We start from the raw sequence: 12,692 nt of genomic DNA on the forward strand, positions 1-12,692 counted from the left end.
TTCTCTTCTCTGTCTCTATTGTTTCATTTAATAATCTCATCAGCTTCATGGATTTAATTACCATTTCTATGCTGATGATTCTCAAATCTGTCTGTCTTGCTCCAGTTTCTTGGTTAACATCCAATCTCACGTCTCCAACTACCTTTGAGATCTAGAAATGGATGTCCATTAGACATTTTAAACTTAATATGTCCAAAACAGAATCTGTTACTTTTTTTCCTAAACTCATCCCACCTGTTATTTCCTATTACTGTAGAAGGCAATACCATTCTCTCAGGCCTTAGGAACACAATCTAGAAGTCATCCTGTAATCCTCACTATCTCTCACCGCCATATCCAATCTGTTGCCATGGTCTATGGATTTCACCTCTTGAATAAACCCCCTTCTCTTCTCTGACATTGTCACCTGCTCTTATCACCTCAGGTCTGAATTATCGCAATAACCTGCCTGTCTCAAGTCTGTCTTCATTTCAATCCATTGTCCATTCAGCAAAATCAGTAAAATGATTTTCCTAAAGCACAAGTCCAGTCATCAGCCCCCATCTCCATCCTTCCAGTCAGTAAACTCCAATGACGACCTATTGCCTCCCCACCATGAATATGCTCATCAATACAGTGACACTGGTCTCCTAGCTGTTCCACAAACAAGACACTCCATCTCTCAGCACAGGATATTCTTTCTGGCTATTCCCCCATTGCTAATATGCTCTCCTGTCTCCATTCTAACTACTGACCTCCATGGCATCATATAAACCCAACTAAAATCACACCTTCTATAGGGAGGCTTCCCAAAGTCCATCCCACCTTTTGGAAAGGTAATTGGGGTTAAGTGACTTGCCCGGAATCACAGAGCTAATAAGTCTGAGACCAAATCTGAACTCTGGTCCTCCTGACTCCAGAGTTGGTGCTCTCTCCACTGCACCACTTAGCTGCACCACCCCTCATCCTCCATCTTGCCCAAGCCCTCTTAATTTCAGTGATTTTCCTCTGTAATTGTTTCCTATTTATCCTATATATAGCTTGCTTTTCACATTTTCAATAGATTTTAAGATCACTGAAGGCAGGGTCTGTCCTTTGCCTTTTTTTATATTATCAAAAGTTATCGTGGTACCTAGCATATAATAGGTATTTAATAAATGCTTATTTACTGATATTAGTTAACTCGCATTTCAATGGGGTGTTACGGTTTGCAAAGAGCTTTGCAAATATTATCTCATTTGATCCTAAAGCAATCCTAGGATGTAGATGTTATTATTCCCATTTTACCTAAGGGAAATTGAAGAAGCAGAGGCTAAAGGACATGCCTGGGACCACACAGCTTGTAAGTATGTAAGGACAGATTTTAACTCAGGTCTTTCTAAGTTCAGGCCCAGAACTCTGTCTACTCTGCCACAGAAAAATTCCACTTTTTGCTTCTAGCTGACCTTAAAAATAATTGATCTAACCATATAGGAATTAAATTCATTTATCTGAACTGTTTGTATATAATTACCTATAACAAAACAGCAAGTATTCAAAACCTTAAATGTGTCAGATTAACTTTTAAAGTTGTTTATTATTTTATTACATTTATTCATTTTTCTTATTTATTCTATATAATGTTTACAATACTTTTCCAAAGTTCTATACTGATGCCCTGTCATGTCATCAAGGTAACCCTGGGTTCTAGAAGGCTCTTCTAATGGAATATTACATCTTGGTGGAAAAGCTTTAAATGTGGATCTGTTGATAAATTGTATGTTTTCCAAGAAGTGTCCTCAGTAAATTTGGGCCAAGAGAAAATAACTTGGTCTCCAAAACAAAACATTTCAAGATCTGCATTTGGTTAGCATGCATTGTTGTTTTCCTTCCTTCTGCAAGAAGACCGTGATGTCAGGAAGGGGATGCTATGACATACAAGGGCATGATTTTAAATGAGGGAGGTGCAAGATCACTTGCCGCACTTTCCCCTCCAGAGCCACCTGAGTCCAATAGCCAGATGTAGATCAGGGCGACTGGAAATAGCTCTGGATGCAGGGGGTACTCACTCCACTATCTCTTATCATTCTGTACTTGTGGATGAATAATTTACCACCCTGAAATCAATCTGATTGATAATCTTTTCTGAATTTAACTAGGTTGGTCCTTGGACAAAAGACATAACAGTATATTACTAGACCCAGACCCATGTTCCAAGCTTTTTCAGTTTAAGAGGATATGCCAAAGGTTACACTTTACTGCCCTGCCTTTGAGAAGCACAGTTCATTGATGAGTGATTGTAATCAGATTTTGGCAAGGATACTGTTCATGCTGTTCTTGAAACTTTTTATACAAGGTAACCTTTCCCACTCAACCCCCACACATCCTGCAAAGAGTTCTTAAAGAAAAGGTATATAGTGTTTTCCATTTCTCTTGTGTCTTCCACACTCTTCAGAATTCTGTAGTAAAATGTTCTTATTATAGAGGAGAGATGGTTCAAGAAAAACTTTCTTGGTTTTTAATCTCCCAATTGCTAGCAGTAATCACTAAATCAATAAACGTTGATTAAGTAAGTATGTGTTATGTGCCAAGATAAATATAAAGGGAATAAATACAAATAGATACAAAGTAATTAAATACAAGGTAGTTAGGTTTGCTGGACTCTTAACAGTTTGGGGAGAAGTAACTTGATTTTTTAAAAAACGACAAGTAAATATATGAAGAAAAACAGTCTCCATTGCCAGAAAAGATGATAATATTAGTGGATAGAAAATTCCCCTTCATTCCTATTTAGCTGATCACCCTTCCCTGTGTTTTGCAGAAACAATACCAGCTTTATTTTTTGTGGAGACATAAATGCACTTTGTGTGAATATTAAATGAAGTAAATCTTTCAAATGAAACCCATTATTAGAGGTTTATTGAAAAGTTTTTTTTTAAACCAATACAAAATAGCCATAAGTAAATTCTGTTTTGAAAGATCTCAACATGTGTATTTTAGAACAGTCAACCACAAAAAAGCAGCTCTGGGGAGCCATGCTCTTCTTAAATTTCTCTTTAATTTTGTTAAAATATATCTCAGCCATAATATTCTTGATGTTTTACATACATATATGTATATATATGAATGTTTTCATATAGCAATTTCTGAATGAGAATATTGAACTGATCATGGAAACAGGATAGAGAAAAAAGAGAAAACCTAATGAATTTGTAAATCACTGATTTAATTAAATTTTATTTGTATAACACATTCAAATGTCAAAATAAAAAAATCCAAAAGTCACAAAATTGAAATAAATAACCAGGGTCATCTGCAACCTTGTATTTCTCATTTCCTAGATAAGCTTTTCCGGAGAAGCTAAGGCTGGTGGTGGTGATACTTGCAATAGTATAAGTGGGACCCAAGCAGAAGCAGCTTTTATAAAATTAGAGGATCCTTTGTGGGAGGGACCCCAAAAGATCTCCACCTACAACTCTCAAAATGGTTACTAAAGTCCTAGGTTCCAATAACCATCCTAAGATTCTTTTGTGTTAATTCAGTTGGGGATACTGGAGATCATTAAAGTCTTAAAAATACTATATATGCATATAATGTCTGCTTCAGCAAAACCCTTTCATGTTTCAGGACATTGTGAAAGATCTATCACGAAGCTTGTTGGGGATTAATTCTTGACTCTTAAATTTGTATGAGACTAGTGGGGGAAAAAAGTAGTGAAGGACAAATTAATTTTCTCTCTCCAAAGTTGCAAATATGTTATAAAGAGCTCCTAATATCCAGGGGCCTCAAGATAGGCTTGCTTATCAGCAAACTATAATTTTTTTTATGGCTTTTTATTTAGAAGTTATTTGCATAGGTAATTTTATAGCATTGACAATTGCCAAACCTTTTGTAGCAATTTTCCCCTCCATCCCTCCACCCCTCTCCCCAACATGGCAGGTTGACCAATACATGTTAAATATGTTAAAGTATAAATTAAATACAAAATAAGCATACATATCTAAACAGTTATTTTGCTGTAAAAAAAGAATCAGACTCTGAAATAGTGTATAATTAGCCTGTGAAGGAAATAAAAAAATGCAGGTGGACAAAAATAGAGGGACTGGGAATTCTATGTAATGGTTGTCATCTCCCAAAGTTCTTTCATTGAGCGTATCAGTAAACTATAATTAAGAAAAGCAAGGAGACACCGTTTGAAATTTGGAGGGATTTGAGAGAGAGTAAGGAGACACATGAACTTTGAATTACTCTTTTGACAATTCAGGAAAAGTTCTATTAACATTAATAATTCTATCCACATGATTTCCTTTCATCTCTTATCAGATTTCCAGTTTCAAATTTTGGAAGTTTCATCTAATCTCTCCTCACCATAGTTTCCTCTACTTCAGTTTCTTCATCTATAATATGGTAATTAAATTTAGGATTATAAGATCACAAAACTAAAGTTGGAATAGCCCTGAAATTTGTACTCTGATGGGAAAGGCAAGAAAATTAATTGAATCATTATCTCCTTTCTCCCAGCAGTACACACAGACAAACCTGGTTTCCTGTGAAGATACAAGATTTTTTTTGATGAATCTTTATTTGAAAAAGCACTTTTACAGATTTCAGTCCTCACAGCACAATGCCATTGAAAAATACCACAATTTTCCTATAAAGTACCATTAACAATAAGAAGAATGTATATGCCTGGGCAACAGTGAAGAACTCTAATTCTAGTGGATCATATAAAAATACTCATGTCAATCATATAGGAATAGTCTTACTCCAGGGCAGCTTGTTAAGTAAAGTCATTAAGAATGAAAGGACAGCAAGGAATAACAGGTGCATTCATTTTGTTAAAGTTTGTAATTTCTCAAAAGTTCCAGAGGTACTATTTCCCTGAAGTAGTTGTTTTCCCACATCCCTCATTTAATACAAATGCAGATTTTCCCTTCAGAAAATAACTACATCTTATCATAACAGGAATAAGCTTGGCTTACCTGTACGGCACAGATGGAGAGATTAAGGAGAGATCCCAGCATTAGCTCAGTCCATTAAAAAATTATAAGCAGATTGTGTCATTTCCTTGAAAGGGAGTTGTGGCTTTAAAGCTGGGAAATGAAAACTAGTGGTTTCCAAGGTAGTATAAACTAAACAGATGTAACCTGAGTATTTGTTTTGACTCATAAATTATAACAATACTATGTGTCCGGTGTGAGTAATACATGCTAAAGGGGAAATGAAATTGGAATCAATATTTTAAATCTCTCCATACATATGTAGTTGTGAAAGTGTGTTATTTCCAAATAAATTGTGTTTTTATCCCTCTCTTAAAGCAGAACAGTGCTGTGTCACCTTTAAAATAATCAAAAGCTTATTTGCCCATGACTGTCAATTGATAAGTCTTACCATTTCTACTTCCACAATACTTCTCATACAGCCTCCTCCTCTCCACTTAGCACCACCAGCCTAGTATAAGTTTTTAATACCTCATTCTTGAATTATAGCAATAATATTCTGGATGATCTCCCTGCCTCAAGTCTTTCCCTACACCAGTCCATCTTCAACTCAGCTGCTGTTAAATCTCAAAATATTAAACTAACCATGTCACCTCATATTCAAAAAATTCCCTATTATCTCTAGGACCAAATAAAATCTTCTGTTTGTAACATTAAGGTATATTTTAAATTTTTCTTGTGGTATCTCTTATATTGAGTTGCTCCAGTATATAGAAACAGATACCACAAGGAAGAACATGATTCTTGATCAAATGAATGACTCAGAATGGTAATAAGAGTAATAGAAATTTAGAGAAGAGAAATATGACTTCAAACTTTTGTAGAGTTTGTAGAAAAAATGGGTCTGAACTGGGTCTTGAAATTATAAATGAGCAGGGTAAATTCATTACCTCAAAAATGAGATATTTGATTATTGAAAAAACACCATTTCAAGCTCTACCCAAAGAGGAAAAGTAACTTACTTGCCCAAGGTCACAAAAGTAGTAAGTGGCAGAGTTAAGATTCAAATTTAAGTCTAATGCTTCCAAGTTATATATTTTCTATTGCACTATATGGCTTCCTCACCCTCTCTTTCCATAACTTCTTCCTTTGGACTACTATACATTGGCTTTAATTTTACTCTATGGAACAACAAAGAACATCTTCATGTTTTCATGGAAATTTTTCAGTATTTAAAGATAGCCTTATTTGCCTTATCTTCAGATTTAGACTCACTAATTCTATAAAACAGCAAAATTAAAAAAAAAAAAACCACCCATCTGGTGAATTTTTCTTAAAATATGATACCCAGAATTTAAAACTTTCAGATGTGTTCTGGCCATTACAGAGTATAATGGTCTATATTATTTTGCTTGCTCTATTATGCTCCTACTAATTCAGACTAAAAAAAAAATTTTTTTTGGCAGCCATAATATACTGTTAATTCATATTTGGACTACAGCTAAATCCCCACTTTTTTCCATATTAGCTGTTTCCAGGGCAGGTAGTATCATCTTATATACATATATTGCAATACACAAAGACTCTGGATTCACTTAACTGGGAATATTTTTACTTATTTTATTATTTACAAGTATTAGCATGTTCAAGGAAGCCATTTTAAAATCTAATTTGTGATACAGTTTATTCAGATGAGGCTCTTTCCCACAAAGAGTACAAAGGGATTACTTAGACAGAAATAGCTAGAATGACTGATAAGCCTAGCCCCTAATACCAAAGAAATTCTACTATGCCTTATGTTTATCTGGAGATAGATATATGCAAATATACATGTACATGCATGTATATATACATGTGCATATATGTGCATGTATGTATATTGCATTCCCATACATGTATGTATTTGTGTGCATATATTCTCATGTATAGACCTAGGCATCTTTAAAAAGAAACTGTATATAACAGTTCAAAATTTTATATAAAAACCATGGAGTGGAGGAGGGAAGAGGGTATATTGATTCTAGCAGAGTAGGCAGGTAGCAATATCATTTGTGTTTATTAATAATTAAGTTCACAATAAAAAAGAAGTTTAAAAAGTCATGTTTTAAGGATGATTTTCCTCAAACTAGAAAGAAAAGGGAGCATAATAAGCAAGAAGACAGTAGGTAAAAATAAAAGATACTACACCATATATCCACTGGTCAGCATGTGCATCATCTCTATATCTATTCCTTAGATTCACAAAATTACTTTTGTTCCTTATAATCACTAATAGGATAAAACTATACAATCAGTGAAAAAGAGGTTAAAACTGCTATGACAAATTCAAAGGTTATAGATTTAAAACTGGAAAGTATTTAAGAAGTCCTCTAATTCAAACCCTGATTATATAGAAAAGGAAACTGAGAACCAAAGAAGTTTTCTGCCTCACCCCAGACCACAAACATAATTGACAAAATTAGGATTGTAATCAAGGTCTGTAGATACCACACTAGTGTGCTCTTTGGGATCACTTCAGTCTGAAGTGCTCAAAGAAACCTTTGTGGGAAAGAAGGCACTAGAGCTAAATTTGGAAAAAAGATGAAGATCTCAACAGTTTTACGGTTGGTAAAAACATTTAAGGCCTAAATTTTAGAATGGTCAAGGGCATAAAATAAGAAGGAAGAAAAAAATTTTAGGATGATGGCTAGAGGACAGACTACATGAAAGGAAGCAATGCATAATGAAGCTCGAAAGGTAAATTGAAATAGATGGTGAAGGCCCTAGGATGCTAGACTGAGAAATTTGTACTTTATTAAATAAGCAGTGGAGAGTGAGTTTTTCAAAATGATGCATTAGTAATATTTAATGGGCAATAATTTCAAGTATAGATCAGAATAAAGAAACACTAGAAGTAGGGAAACCAGATAGGAGACAATTATGAAACTCTAGTCAGGAGTTTATGAAATTGACAGTATATTAAGACTTAAAAACCTCAGAAAGAAATGAAGGGCAGAGATATTAAATGAATCTTTTTTAACCATAATATAATAAAAATAACATTGAATAAAAAGTCTTTGAAGCAAAGATTAAAAGCAAAGATTGAAAACTAAATAATCCTAAAAAATGCGCAGGTCAAAGAACATATCAGCAACAGTCAATAATTTCATAAAAGATAATGACAACTATGAAATAGCATAGCAAAATTTTGGGGATGCAGCAAAAACAGTACATAAGAGAAAATTTATAGTTCTAAATACTTTCATCAATAAAAGATCAATAAATTGAGCGTGAAATTAAAAAAAAAAAACTAGAAAGCCAACAAATTAAAATCATCCTTGAAAAATCTAAGCAAAGATTAACAAAACTGAAAGCAAAAATGCCCTAATTAACTAAAAGATATAACCAGGAGCTGTTTTTTAATCAATTAAATGTATAAGCCATTACTAACTTTAGAAAACAAATTACCAACATCAAAAAGATGAAAAAAATTAATTCATAATCAATGAAGGAGAAATAAAAGGAATTATTAATGGCTATTTTGTCCAAATATGTGGCATAAAATTGAGAATCTAAATCAAATAGATAAACATTTGTGAAAATATAAATAACCCAGAGTAAGAGAACCCAGAAAGAGAGGATTTAAATATTATCTCAGAAAAAGAAATGTAAGTCATAAATTGCCAAAGGAGAAAAATTGACCCAAGACCAGATAGATTTACAAGCAAATTCTTCAAACATTTAAAGAACAATTAATTTCAGCAATACATACACTGTTTGGAAAAATAGGAAAAGAGGAGATTCTACCATATTTCTTATATAACACAAATATGGTCTTGATACCTAAACCAGGGCAAGTAAAAACAGAGAAAGAAAACTATAAATCAAGTTGAGGATTAGTTTAATATCAAATTTAGGATCAAGTTTAATATAAAGTTTAGGATCAAATGAGACAATTTGTGAAATGCATAGCACAGTGGCTGGCATATATAGTAGGCAATATATAAATGGTAACCCCCCCCCATTAATATGAAGAAAACTATATAATGAACAATATTAATAACAACAAATAAAATCACATGATCATATTGAGAATGCAGAAAAGGCATTTATTAAAAAATTAAAACATCCATTTTTACTCTTCAAAACATAAAAAGCACACAAAATATCTTTGTTCTATGTATGCAGAAATAATCGTGTTAATGTAAATAACATGTTTAAGTACAAAAGAATTTTTTAATTTAAAAACTAAAATGTTCTTGATTCATAAGTCTGAAGCTTCTGAATATTCTACTTTTATTTGTCTTCTTTTGTTTACTAATCCAGAAACATATACTTCTCCAACAAACTTTACACCATGGTTGCCTTTATCTTTTCATATTAAAATAATCAAGTAACAAATATGAATTATAGGATCTACTCAAGATCTCAAAAAAAAAATCTCTTCATCCTCTTTAACATATATTGCTGCATAATCAAAATTATCTATGTGATAGTCTTTGGAATTATATGTATTATGAACACTGATAAATAAGATTATTAAAAAACCTGTTAAATTATTTTCTCATTAAATTTGAGTTAACACAGAATTCAACTCTACCAGTTCCTTTGCTTACCTCTTCAAAGAGAATTTGTGATATCCTCACATTTATCTGCATCTTTCATTTGTCTTTTATTTTTGTTTCTTCACAAAGATTCCAATATTGATAAGTCAGCTTTCTAGTAGTATATCAGTTTGTTGATCATTGGACAATTATCTCACATTTAGATTAGCTACAATTAAGTTAAAGTTTGCAAATAGCCCAAACACCACATGATTCTTAAGACAATCTGTCCTGTTTTCTGCTATCACTATCACTATGGAAGAATAGAAGTCAGAACCATTTCTATTTTCTATATTTCATGAGCTATCATGGTTAAAGAATGCAACACCTAGGGGACCAAGTTATTAGTAAAGAACTTTTCAGTATTTGTCTAGGTCAGTCTTCAGACAGCAGCTGACTTAATGTGTTTTTGTACCATGCTTGAAGCCTATTCAACAGCATGTTGTGGGATATAATATACCCTGTTGCCATTCACATACATTCCTAAGCTTTCCTGCTTGTTTTAAAACACTTTTGTCTTCCTTTTTCAAGCAATCAAAACAAAATTTTCTTTAATAGGTCATCAGTTTATTTCCCAGACTTTTCCTTTCATCTGAAAAAGATGTGCAACATCTAGACAAAAAAGAAAACTTATTGCTTTTTTAATTCACACAATTATTTTTTATTAAAGCTTTTTATTTTCAAAATATAGGCATAATATCGACATTCACCTTTACAAAACCTTGTGTTCCAAATTTTTTTCCTTTACTTCCCTTTCCCCCCTCTCCAAGACAGCAAGTAATCCAATATGTTAAAACATGTGCAGTTCTTCTATACATATTTCCACAATTATGGTGCATGAGAAAAATCACATCAAAAAGGGAAAAAAAATGAGAAAGAAAATAAACTGCAAGCCAACAACAATAAAAAAGGTGAAAATACTATGTTTTGATCCCCACTCAATTCCTACAGTCCACTCTCTGGGTGCAAATGGCTCTTTTCATCACAAGACCATTGGAACTGGCTTGTGAGTCACACTTTTTAAAGGCAGGAGGAGGGATGTAGGGTGTCCTTGGTGATTGCATTAGCCTTCTTTCTTCCCACTGCCGATGAGAGTCATTGATGTCATCTCATATAAAAGATAGAGTAATTTAGCCAAGAAAACAAGCCCTCCTATTTGTCTTGATGATCTGATTATCTCTTTTCTGAGATTGGAAAACAGTAAACAACAACAATAATAATAATAGCTGATTTTATATATTGCTTTAAGAGTTTATCAAGTGATTTACATACATTTTCAAATTTGATATTCACAAATATTATGTGAGTTAAAAGTTTATATATTATCCCTACTTTGTGGATTAAAAAAAAAATCTGACATTCATAAAGAGTAAAGTGTCATATCCGAGGTTACACAATTAGCAAGTAATGGAGCATGATAAAGACACTCTCACTTTCCTGTGATTTTAGCAATTGAGTTCTTTGCATTAATACTTGCTGCTATAGAATTTGAGACAATAATATCATTAATCAGGAGATTACTTATATTGTCAGTCCATTAACTTAATTGAAGACCTTTATTCACTCTGTGGAGATGAAAACAAGCATAAAAACCTACACAAAAAATAGACTTACTTGTCATCAATTTTGGAATAATTTCCAAATGTCTCCTAAGAGAAGGAAAGCAAGGCAAGGTAGAAATTAGAAGAGAAGAGAGTTTATTCCTCAGCTAAACTAAAGAAATAGTTTTCAATTTTGTAAGACGTTATAGAAAATTCTTTTCAGAAATGACTTGATTCTATTGTATCATATAAATTTAAAACATTTGATTATTTCATTTATGTTCTAAAGGAAGTAGATTTTTTAGAAAAAAAATTATTTCCTTATCCTCAAAAAAAAAAAAAAAAAAAACCCTTTGTGGAAATTTCTGTAAGGAAATATAGTCTCAGGCCATATATCCTTGTAGCCAAAAACTAGTAAAGATATTTACATTAGACAAAATCTAAGACCAGCCTTAACTGGATCTAAATTCCAGCCATCTGGGCTCTTACTCTTTCTGCTTTGCCTAAGGCTTTTAAAGACAGAAATTTTAATTAATGAGAATTTTTGAGGAGGGAAAAAAAATCGATTATTAACTACACACTATGCCTCATCAAGTTATGAGCTAAGAAATAAAAAACAATCTTCACCCTCAGAAAATGGTAAAGGAAACAAAAACCTGGAAGCTGCAGAAACCATGACCTGGCACTAGATGTCTGTCATTAATTCAGTCTGTCAACAAGTTTTTATTAAGTGTACTATGTGCCAGACATTGTGCTAAGAGCTGGGAATACAAATACAAGCAAAGAAAAAGTTTCTCTCTCAAGAAACTTGTGTTCTAATGGGAAAACACAATGCTAAGAAAGGGAGTAAGGGTAAGATTTCTAGCACCTGCTATGATAGAAGAGTGCAGACTTCATTTTGGTAAAAAGTGAAGAGATGCGTAGTCCACTGCACCCTCTTAAAATGGAGGTTCTGGGAGGAGCCATTTGTTAGAAACATACTCAACAATGAGATGTTGAGGAAAATTTATTAAGAAGAATCTTAAAGAATTGTCTTAACATTTCTGGCCAAAAGCAAGCTCACCTTCGGGAAGAGGGAGTCCTGAGCACAGAAGTGAGAGAAGCTTTATATTCCTTAGCTTCCTTCAGCCTTTCCCTTCAGAAAATGAATTGGTCCATTCCCTTCAGGATTACATTCTTTCTGATATGCCCACTATTTGTTTCTCCCTTCCCTTATCATACATGTCATGTTCAAAAATGGCAGTAAACTCCTTCTATAAGATGTGCTGTTTAATATTATTTTACTATCTAATCTGTTATTAATTTTAAATTGTATTTAATATATCATAATTTTATAAGTATATATTAATAATTATATAACATGATGTAATTATATTAGAAATATAATTATATAGCACTATATATTATAATAATAAATATATAATTAGAATATTGTGTAATATAATAAATTGTGATAATATATACTAATTACAATGTAATTAGTTGATAATAAAATACTTAAATACTATTCATTAATATTTAAGATTCAATTAACCTATTAAGCAGGCATAATAGTGATTTGGTCAAGTCAGGTCATTAACCCCAACTAGTGAGGGCTGAATCTTAAGTTTGTGGTTTTCTCAAAACCTCAAGATTTTGTGCCTTCCTAACTCCCTAATTCCTTGTTTGCT

Source organism: Antechinus flavipes, chromosome 4, assembly GCF_016432865.1.
Source record: "Antechinus flavipes isolate AdamAnt ecotype Samford, QLD, Australia chromosome 4, AdamAnt_v2, whole genome shotgun sequence".
Taxonomy (NCBI): domain Eukaryota; kingdom Metazoa; phylum Chordata; class Mammalia; order Dasyuromorphia; family Dasyuridae; genus Antechinus; species Antechinus flavipes.